This window comes from Hyalella azteca, unplaced genomic scaffold (assembly GCF_000764305.2).
Source record: "Hyalella azteca isolate HAZT.00-mixed unplaced genomic scaffold, Hazt_2.0.2 contig16325, whole genome shotgun sequence".
Lineage (NCBI taxonomy): Eukaryota > Metazoa > Arthropoda > Malacostraca > Amphipoda > Hyalellidae > Hyalella > Hyalella azteca.
Window position 1 is genome coordinate 7,218 of NW_025946149.1, and position 11,734 is coordinate 18,951.

Sequence of the window (11,734 nt, forward strand, 5' to 3'; positions counted from 1 at the left end):
AGCAAATTCACCATACTGCAATTGAAAACGTTTCGCAGTCCAGCTCCATCATCAGTTCGAATATCTAAAAATTAATAAAATCATTTCATAAGTCAAAATTCTAAGACAGACATAAAACCTAAACGAAACCTATCATTATATCGAAAAACATTATATTGTCACACTGACGATGGAGCTGGACTCCGAAACGTTTTCAATATCGGAATGACGTAATTCAAGTGAAATTTAACACGAGCCTCTCATGGTACTCACAGAATTTGATGATATCTCCACGGCAGCCTGCAACAAACGAAATTGGTACACTTGAAACGACATATTCAACTTTGTCTCTACCTATGAGAAGATTTACACGCGTTCATCTGACCACCTTTGCTCAGACTGGCCGAGAGTTGCTGTTGTTGCAATGATGAAAAATCAAGGCGAAATGATAACATTGTTCATGTGGTGATCACTTATAATAATATTTGATAGACATAGAATAATGTTTTGACTCCATTCGTTATTACCATTGTAAGAAATTAATTAGCATTTTTTCTTAGTTAATGGAAGCAGTCATTACGCGGATCTCTTTTTAGATTAAAAAATTATTCTGGCTAACTCAGCATGACTTGAATTTGGGCGCTGAATTATGGCACGAAAGTATAAATAATATATATAATGGTATCATTATAAGATCACACTCGATAAGTTAAAGAATTGCATTAGTGAACTGTTATAGAAATCACACGCTCATTTTTGACACTTTACTATAAAATAGGTTCCCCTAGGTACCCTTGAAGTAACTGTTAGAAATAAGGTGGCTGTGAGTTGCTGTTCCGGCGCATTTGAATTCAAAACACCCGACTTCCGTGAGCAGCGAGTTTTATTCTTAAATTTAGTATAAATAAAAACTTTACTCTACATCATGTTGACACAAAAGATAAGTGATTCTTATCAGGTACAAATTATAATTAATAAATGCCATTGCAAAAACGCTAATATTCACCGCAATATCGCTTGCGTTAATTATTAAAGAAATCGGAACATGAGTTAAGAAGTAACGAAATTCCGTGACACTTTGTTGAGTTAATTCTGAACATCGACTTGCGAAATAGTCCGTTGTTTATAATAAGTCTAGACTAAATTGAAGTGCAACAATGGCTAGTAGAAAGTTACCTCGAGCATACATATTTATGGATAGGTAATCTAACACTAGCGCAAGTGCAGTGACTTGTACTGCTAACATATATAGTTGCAATTATAGAGAACACACTCGATCGAAGAACCCCAACTTACCAAATTCTCCTTTCATACTTCGAATTTTGACCATCGTTTATTTTTGTAATTTAACGCAGGAGACCCGCTCCATATTTAAAAAAAACACAGCGATATCGTTTAGTTTCAAGGAAAGTCGGCCACTAGAACGCCGTTAATACTTTATTTCACGCTTATTTTGAAGAGCGAAGGTCCCTTCCCGTAGATTCAACATCAAGTTATCCGTCATGAATTCGAGTAGAATAAACAAAATTTATACCATTATGCAAATTCATTTTCCAAATCATACCCAAAGTTATCACTCAGGAAAATGTCAACAATAAATATCTAAAGTTGGCCAGTTTAATGGCGACATAAGTGAAGTCGCCAGTGGAGACTCACGGTAGAGCAGAAGCCGGCGAAGACGAGCGACAGCGCCAGCAGTCTCTGCCTCATCGTGTTATCGATGTCGCTCGCAGCCATCCTAGAAAATAGGAGAAGCTGAGATATAAATAGATATAAATAAATATAAAGAGATATATGATATAATAGATATAAATAAATATTCCAACATTCGATCAAATCAAACTCGAATTATAATACTCATCCATGCAGCTACGTTACACGGAACATAAATAAATATATTGTTGATTACAAGCAATAAGTTTTTATCTGCTATTGACGACGCACGACGAAGATGAAAGCTAAAAGCTGTGTGTATTTGAGCACAAACTTTGATCGTAAATCTAAACACATATCACTTAGACTGCATGATAACCACCGACTTACCTAGTGGACCTAGGTAAGTCGGAAACTATATACTAGTGTATATAGTTACCTATATACACTACCTAGTTACCTATATACACTACCTATATATACACTTACCTAGGTCCTAGTGGACCTAGGTAAGTCGGAAACTATCTATAACCTGATGAATTCCTACGGAAACTTCTCATAGGTGCCGGACTAGAAACTGAATGTAACGATTGACGTTGAAAAGAACGCGTAAAAAGTTGTTTCCAGCACTGGGTCCAAGAAGCTAATGTTCCGTAGCGGGGACGACAGTGGCGTACTTCTAGTGAGGTGAAGCTATTGACTGACCTCTTTGGTAGCCATAACACCTGTGGAAAGCTTTCACTTTTTTGAATACATTCGCTTTTTGAAGACATTCATCTATTGAACACACTCGGCTGGTGACTCATCGACAACTGTTAGATTTCGCTAACGATGAGTGTACTAACCTGATTTCTAAAAATAAAGAAATGATTGGATCTTCGTTATATCTTCGTACATGAATTGTATATGAACAATATTCTGTAAATATTGCCTGAAATAATATTCAAAATATTTTAATGCAACGGAGTTAAAATAAATTAGGAATTTTTTAATCAGCCACTATTTCCAAGCGCAAAAAGTTTTCCTAACGAACATAAAATGCTAGATTAGAAATAGGCATTGGCCGGGTTTAATGAAGTGCTGCAGTTCAAACATTCAAGTTCCTATATGCGTCTCGGACAAATTTTCGGCCGGACTCGCGGCCGGTCTCACGGCCAATCTCCAAATTCAGTAATCAAGAAATATCTCCCAAACTAATGAACGCAGCGCAATGAAACTTGGTACACGTGTTTATAAGGACGTAACTGTGATGTTTAGCTCGTGAAAAAATGTTAATCACCTTATTTCGTGAGTTATCTGGCGAAACGGGCCGAAATTTGCAAACAAACAAGGAATTTTTTCCAAATTACTGATCAGACTTGAACATAATTTTGAATATACATTCCCAACTACCAAACGGTGATGTTTTGCTCGTGAAAATTTTATCGATTGTGCCTCCGTTCGCGATTTTTTTTTTCATTTCACCTTCATTCGTGATTTAAACAGTAATTCGTGCTTAATTCACAATGATCAAGACATTTCTTCTAAACTACGGAATAGATTTGAACGAAACTTTGTACCTGAATACTTTACTTCCCAACGGTGATGTTTAGCTCGTGACAATTTTCTTGATTTTTCCCTCGTTCGCGAGTTATACGGATATACGGAGAAACGATCAGCATTTCAGAGGCCAATTTTTTTATTTTTTAAATTTGCATTGACCGAGAGCCGTATACATATTGGCGTATAACTCGCAAACGAAGGCAAGATAAAAAAATTGTCACGAGCAAAACATCGCCTTTGGGAAGTTACGTAGATATTTACAGTATATACAAACTTTCGTTCAAATCTGTTCAGTAGTCTATAAGAAATGTCTTGATCCCTGCGAATTTGAGCACGTATTGCTGTTTAAATCCCGAATGAAGGTGAAATGGGAAAAAAACTCGCGAACTAAGGCAAAATCGGAAAAAAATACGAGCTAAACATCACTGTATGGTAGTTAGGAATATTTATTCAAAATTTCGTTCAAATCTGTACAGTAATTTGGAAAAAATTCCTTGATCACTGCGAATTTTGGCCCGTATCGCCATTTAAATCACGAATGAAGGCGAAATTAAAAATATTCACGAGCTAAACATCACCGTTAAAGAATACGTGTACCAAGTTTCATCGAGCTACGTTCATTACGTTGGGTGATTTTTCTTGATCATTGAATTTGCGAGAACGGCCGCGGGTCCGGCCGCAAGTCCGTCCGTAAAGTTGTCCGAGATGTTTCCTATATATTGTGCCTGCCAGTTTAGTGCAGGGTGCAAACATGCAATAATAAGAAAAAATAAGCGTATGAAGAATTTAAATAGCGTTCTACATACTCTCAAAAACTAAAGACCGAAGCGTTGAACGTCCGCGCGATTGGGATACAAGTTATATAGTATTTTGATTACCCCTAGAGTTATGACTATAATATACCCAAGGAGATGGACGAATAATTTCAGTATGGAATCCTTTTAAAAAATACGAATTACATCTATGAAAAATAATTCAATCGTTTTATTATATGAAGTGTGCGATTTTTTTTCGCAGTAACGTCTTCTTTCTTGTGAGCATTCAGTACGACGTATTATGATTACAATCTATTATGATTACAAGAGATCTACAATATTATGATTATGAGATCTATTATGATTTCAATCGATTTTAATTCCATCCAATTAAAGTCATTAGCAGAAAAGTTCCTATTATATGTGGAGAGGAAGCTGTTAGTGAAGAATAAACGTAATAGGCCAGACAATTATCTTTTCGGATCCTACAATTTAGCCACAAAGATTTTTACAACAAAGATAAACGTTCGTTGATAAAAAATTTGTTTTTTAACCTCATACACAAACCCGCTTGAAGTCAAATGTTTATTTTATCCAGCAAAAATGAGATATTCGACCATTTCATCCCTTATTTTAATGCTTAGATTTTCATTTCGTATTAAAAGGTGTTTAAACAAATGAAAAAGCTGAATTTGCCACATCAAGCTCCCTTATCGTATTTGTCCGCCGCCTCCTCAAGAAATGTTCATGAAGAAAATGTAATCCATGCGAAAATTTATTTTACGACTTCGGAAAAATCGATTCGAATTTAAAATAAATATATTTTTAGGGCCTAGGCTGTGTGTAGGTTTTCTATTGTCTAGAATGCACAAACAAAACAAATCCTTATTACTGATTATAATGTTTGTCAAATCTCATGCAAATATATTCAAAATATTTCAAGAAACAATGTTCAACGCCCATGATTCTATTTACCATCGTCCATCTTCCTAAAAAAAAGACGTCGCACGGTACGACCCACTGCCGAATAATAATCTTAATTAATTAAAATTAATTTAACTATTTAGCGGAATATATAAGTAAGATGTTGATCAGCAAATTTACGAACTGTGTTCCCAATGACTTCAAAAAAATTCTGAAAATATTAATATTGAGCTACATCATGGAAGGAGAGAGCCTTACGTGGGAATCTTTTTGAAAAAATGCCCGTCATTTTGATGTGGACAATGCCAGAGAAGCTAGAAACAATGAAACGGTGTCAGAAATATCTGTCTACCTCAATCAGACGGAGAAAAGCGATGCAGGTGTGCAGTTTTCGGATTTATTTCCCAGTCGGGAGTTATTGGTAATCGCAAAGCCCTGCGTATAGAGAGGCACTCCAACATCGTGCTGGTACAACTTCTGCTACGGAACGTTACGATATGTCCTGCAGACAATGCGGTCGTGTCGGACACTATACTACAAAATGTAGAAAGTTGAGAGGCGAGTGTTTCATTTGTGGATCTTCAGAGCATTATATACGTCAGTGCTCAGCGTGCAGACCTTGAGGGGCCGGGAGAGAGAACGAGAACCAGGCAGCATCACGACCACTGCACGACAGTCGCCCGCGGAACGAGGAGTCGAGCCAAAGAGCCAGTGCTAACCCAAATGAACACAACACGAGTTCAAATCCAAAGCTGCTGCTCAAGAAACAAAGCTAGAGCGTCAACGTATACCCAATTCGGACAAAGCCAAACATCATCTACGCAACAGATTTTCATGGCTCGTAGATGAAACGGACCAAAATGAAGAAGACAACAACGGTAACTGTGGCAACTTTGTCAGCCACGTGAACACCGACCGAAATTATACGACCTACGACGAATGGAAGAATGAGCCGGCATGTGAGACCATGAACCCGAGACACAACCGTCAGCAGGGCGAGCCGGTGCCTGATGTCGAACAGCCTTCGGATGCTCACAGTAGCAGAACTCGTGTGTCCGAATTGCCCGCGGGTGACCCGGGCGCGCCACACAGAGCAGGCGAGTCCCAATTAAACCTTCAGCTGAATATTTCTTGTCTAAACCCAGAAAATCTCATGTGCTTATCGCTTAATGTTGATTTGACTGATGTCAGAATTTTGATTGATAGTGGGGCTGGTAAAAGTTTGTTTAGTATTGAGATTTTGGTGGATTTTGAAATTAATTTATTAATTCGGGAAGCTTCGGTAATCAAGGGATTTGGTATAACTCAAACGTTTGAATTGGGTCATGCAGAACTGCCATTAAATTTTTCGGTATTGTAATTGATGTGCCTGTAATAGTGGTCTCAAATGATGTCACTCAATATGATGTAATCCTCGGTTATTCATTTTTACACGTATAAAGAATTCCTGTAGATATGAACAAATGCACCATCAGTAAAGTCATGACTGGCAGTTCTAGCATGGGAGTGGTTTTGGAGGAGAATAATGCAGTCAAGTCGCTCTTGTTGGAGAATGTCCCAGCATATGCTTTAGAAAGTACTAGAGTAAATGGAATAGGAAGTAGAGCACCCATTGTTGCTAACTTTAGCTCCATATTGAATGGTTATATTCCATGCTACTTTTTTATGGTAAGGAGGGGACTGGTAAACGAAGTTTAGACGGTATCATTTCCTGTATGCATGGTACACCGGACCTAATTATTTCTAGTGTTATTTAGTTTAGTGTTATTTACAGTATTTTAGCTAGTTAAATTTAATTTGAGGTTATTATCAGGTGCCCATTCACGAAGATAGCCGGAAATTTACTGCTTTTAGTGCCTCACAATAATCACATAACCATTGCCAGTTCAAAAGACTTTCTTTCGGGTTGCGGAATAGTGCAATTACTTATTAGAAAAATATGCAACAAATCCTGTCAGGGTTCTGTTTTCATAATGTTCTTGTTTACATTGATGATATATTGATTATGGCTGAAATTTTTGAAGAACATCTGTCACTATAGTTAAAAGGTTTTAACAATGCTGAGTAAAAATGGTATCAAAATTAAAGTTCAGAAATGTGCGTTTTTCAGGAGATTAGCTACTTGTTTGGGACATGTGATAGGAGCATATGGCATACGTAAATCGCCCGAATTCATTGATAAAATACGGAATTATTCAAAACCAGTTACAGTTACCAGTTGCGACAATTTTTAGGACTAGTGAATTTTCAGCGAAAATTCGTAGAAAAATGTCCGATTATCGCAAAACCTCTAACGGAATTGACTAGGGGACCGAAGAAGGAGGTATTGAGTTGGACTAAGGAAATGAATGTAGCGTTTGATGCCTTGAAGGAAGCTTTATTGACTGGCGTAGCCATTACGTTCCCCGGTTATTCAGATTCAGCAGAGCGTTTAGAGCTGTATGTACGAGTAGATGCGTCTAATGTAGGTGCCGGACCATGCTTGATGCAGAGGCAGAAAGGCGAGTATCGAACCATAGCATGTTCTTCCATAACGTTTACAGCTGCTCGGAGATTGTATTCGACGATGGAACGAGAACTGACCGCTATTAGGTGAGTGTACAAACTTGTAGAATTTAGAGCATTCTTGTTGCAGTACCATTCATTTTATTTACGGATCATAAGCCATTGATATATTTCAAAATCTGGCTCTCGAAAATTCAAGAATAATGCGCACTTTAGATGAGCTACCAGAATTTGACTTTGTCATCCGATACCTGCCAGGTAAAGATAATGAAGCCGCTGATACTATGTCACGCATCGTGGGTCCTATTGAGAACGAATGTGTGGAGACTAATGAGTTGCCCGCAGGTCTCATGGTAATGCCTAAAGTAGAAGGAGGCAGTAATTCGTTGTTTGAATCATTGCTCATATGTTTGAAAGAGGTAGAAGGACTGGGTACAGGTATCCCCGTTACGCCATTGGACCTAAGAATAATGTTGATAGATTTCCATGCTCGAAATCCGAGAGAATTCAATATTTCACCTGTAGGCGATTTTAAAAAGCGAATGAAAGTCATGAGAATGAACGAGCAATTAATATGTGAATAGGTTATTTTGGTAGCAAGTTTTGTATTCGGTGTAGAAATTCATGTACGTCATGGAGTCCAAAAGGCCTGTTATTTATGGATCTGACCGCACCAAAACGTCCTTGCCAATTGTTCATCTACAGTGTAAATCATGAATACATTTTAATCCAGTTTTTGATAGGAAGCGAAAATTTTCAGAAGCAAGTGTAAGTGATGACTGTGTGAATTATTGTTGGATTGATAACGATGTTGAGACGAAAAGCAAGGAGAATGAATCTGAGGATCATAAATGTTCAGTGTGTCTACTATGATGATCATGCTGTTCAGTGCCAACAGGGATTCTTAATGTACCATCAAGCTGTTTTGTTGAAGCATGTGGGTGAAGTTTTGCGTACTGATCGACACTGGTGCACAAGTCAGTCTTATGGGCGAAGAGACTGTGAAACGGTTAGTTGGAAATGAGCCAAATGTAAAAATCCATAATTTCAGTGCTAACCTATTGTCGGGTATTAACGGGGGTAAAACAGAAGTTTTTGGATATGTAGAGCTTAAATTAAAAATATCGTATAGTTTTTTCGACATAATTGTGCCGTTTGCGAGTGTCAGAACTTGTGAAGTGCCCTGTTGCGCTATTTTAGGGGCTAATTGCCTTATTGCTAATAATATATCGGTTAAATTTGGTAATTTTAGTATATCTGGACAGACTGCGAGAATTGATTTGTCATGTCAGCATGAAGAATTGGTTAAAGTGCGTGTCAACCGTTCGGATCATTGGACAATATGTTCTTTCATCGGTATTGTGACTACGGATCAGACCGACTCAGACTCGCTTGCGGAGATCTCTGAATCTGAAGATGTCTCTGAGAATAAGCCATGAATTTGTATTATCCCGGATGCGTTGTGAGAGCAAAGCAATGTGGAGATACTAATATTTCTGCTCAAGCAATGCATTGTAGAGCAGGTGGCTGCGAAGAATTGTTGCGTGAGTATAGCCTGCAACCATTCAAAAGGTACTGGAGTAAACTTAGAGTTCTATCGGATCTATGCGTGTTTGACGCAGACGGTCAAGCTGTGGTATTGCTGCCATACCAATTTCTTGTTGACGTGGTGTTTAAAATACACACACAAATTTTGGAAGACATAAGTTGGAAGTTATAAGTTGGAAGACATAAGTTGGAGAAATTGATAATGAATAAATTTTTCATCCATCTATCAAAAAGATAATCAAATACAACGCGCACTTGCACACATTGTCAGCCATATAAAGTTTCTTATCAACCTGTAAACCCACCTACTTTAAAAATTAAAGCTAGGTATCCATTTGACTTATGTTGCTATTGATTTGCTTATGTTTCCCAGGTCAACATGTGGTAATATTGTTGTTTTAGTTTGTGTTGATCCCTTTTCTAAATTTTTATAAGCCATGCCTCTTAGAGATAAGAAATCATCAGCGGTGTGTAGAGCCTTGAATAATTCTGTATTTCCGTGTATGCCTAGGCTGCCATCGAGAATGTTGAGTTGAGTGATCATGGTCCTGAATTTTGGTCTAGTGAATTTGAGAGTACCTCATCTGCTTACAATATGAATCGCGTTTTCTCGACTAGATATAGAGCCCAAGGGAGCCGTAGAGCGTTCGAACAGAACGATAATAGAATTTGTCAATGGTGTGGTCCAGGAAAACCCAAAATCATGGCATGGAGAAATCATTGTGCACAATAATACCTGGCATGAATCCATTAAAACGACTCTTTCAGAGTGCATATTAAGCAAAGCTTACTCCTGTGATTCTAACATTCCTATCGACTCGCATGCTGTGGAAACGTGGGAGGATGCACACTCCGATTTCAAATCTTTTGAAAAATAATCAAAAAGTTGCACTCCGAATTCAGCAAATCGGTAATCAAATACATTATAAATTAGGAAACAAGTTTACAGGTCCATACAGAGTAACGAAAGTTTAAAGTCATGGTGTGAGCTATGAAATACCCGACGGAGAGACGGTCCTTAAAGCTCATCACAAGCAATTGAAGCCATGGTTTGACCCACCAGACTATTTTCGGGACTACATGCATATAGAAACTGATGTGCAACCTGAGTTACCTGATGGAAATTCAGGGGATAGCAGTAATTCAGAGTTTAACTAAGCATGTCCTATATAGACACGGTAATGTTGAGCGAGAGTGACCCGGATGAAAGTGATAGCAAGCGTACATCTGTGTCAAATTGTACTGCTGTAGAACTCAAATTATGTAACGATTCTCTGTTCGATTCAGATTTTGTCTGAGAGTTTAGGGAATTGCGCGATAAATATTTGTATCTTGTCGAGAGTCCTGTCGGTGTCGATCAAGTTATGGAGGCAATTAATGATGCTGAACGAAGTGTGTTGAATTGCAGTTTCAGCAGCGAAGACATTGATTTTGTTCTACCGGAAGAGAGTGTACCCAGAAAAATTGCCAATGTGTCGCAAACGTTGAATGATGCGTGGTTAGAAGAGGTCACTGATATTTTATCGATAGAAAACGTACATGAGCGAGATGACCGTACGGATATTTTAACCAGAATGAGCAGTTAAGTGAATCGTGTGCGAGAGGCGATTGCAGATTATAGACAAAACGAAGGTAGTTTATGGTTTTGAACCAAATGATAACGATGATGTTATTGATGAAGCGTCGGATAGGATTGAGGAGCTGCCCGAGGATAGCTTGGAATTGTGTCGAAGAGTGACGCGTTTGCAAGAACCGCTACAGCAATATCCGAATATACAAAAATCTACCTTTGAGTACAAAGTTAATTTTAAATTCTAATATTTGTCCATTTTAACGTGTTGTTTTCGAATAAAGTCCAAATGAATTTTAATTTGGTAGCTGAATATGTAGAGTTTGTAACAAAGTTTAGAATTTTGTTGAGTCCTGTGATAAGTATTAAACGAATGCGGTTTAGGATTGTGCATGCCGGTGTAAAAATTGTAAATATTTTTTATTTGAAATTAGCGTTATTTTTGAGTGCAATTTGCCCATTACACTAGTTTGGGAGCAATATGTAAGGGATAGAAATCATTGTTACTCATTGCTGTTTAATTATCGGAGTATTAATTGTTTAAGTTGTTTATAGTCCGGAATTTTAAATTGTCATTTTATTTGAGAGTTTACTGACAGAATACTAAGTGCGGAAGGTTAAGGTGATAAGATTATTCTGTTGCGGAAAGCCGGAGAGGAGGTATGTACTGTTTTAGGATGTCGAAACGCAAATTCATGTGTGAATGGAATAGACTTGTGAATATTTAGGGTTAAGAAGTTTGTAATGTTTGTTCACTATCACTTATTTATCTATTTAATTTGTTTCTTTTAGCAAAGCCTCATATGGAGATTTAGCCTAAAATCAAGATGTAGCATCATGAGCTAAGCATTAAGATGACAGCTATGAAGTGAACTTGCTAATGCTATTCTTTGTTGATTGTTTATTAATTTGAAAGTGTGGTGAAATAAAGTGTTTTAAATATCATGCATTAGTGACTAAACCTATAGGATCATGAAGGCTAGTTGGTGGTTCAGAGAGCCACATCAACTTTATTATCTCACCTTAATTATCACACCATAATTACCTCAACTTTATTACCACACTTTAATTACCTGTCCATAACTACCTCAACTTTATTACCTCACCTTAATTACCACATCTAAATTACCCCATCTTAATCACCCCACCTCAATTACCCCATCTTAATTACATCAACCTTAATTGCCCCACCTAAGAGGCAGGCAAAGATAAACAAATTTATTTTAGTGTGAGGTTATTGTTAAGAAAAAGTAAATCA

General features: G+C 37.5%; 1 long non-coding RNA gene across 1 annotated transcript; it reads right to left on the minus strand.

The window, feature by feature from the left end:
* Nucleotides 1-252: 252 nt before the first annotated feature.
* On the minus strand, nucleotides 253-2,034 carry LOC125179283. The gene is made up of 3 exons (XR_007157213.1): nucleotides 2,023-2,034; nucleotides 1,636-1,717; nucleotides 253-279 (listed from the first exon to the last, which is right to left on the minus strand). It is a non-coding gene; the product is annotated as an uncharacterized LOC125179283 (long non-coding RNA).
* Between the last annotated feature and the right edge of the window lie 9,700 nt (nucleotides 2,035-11,734).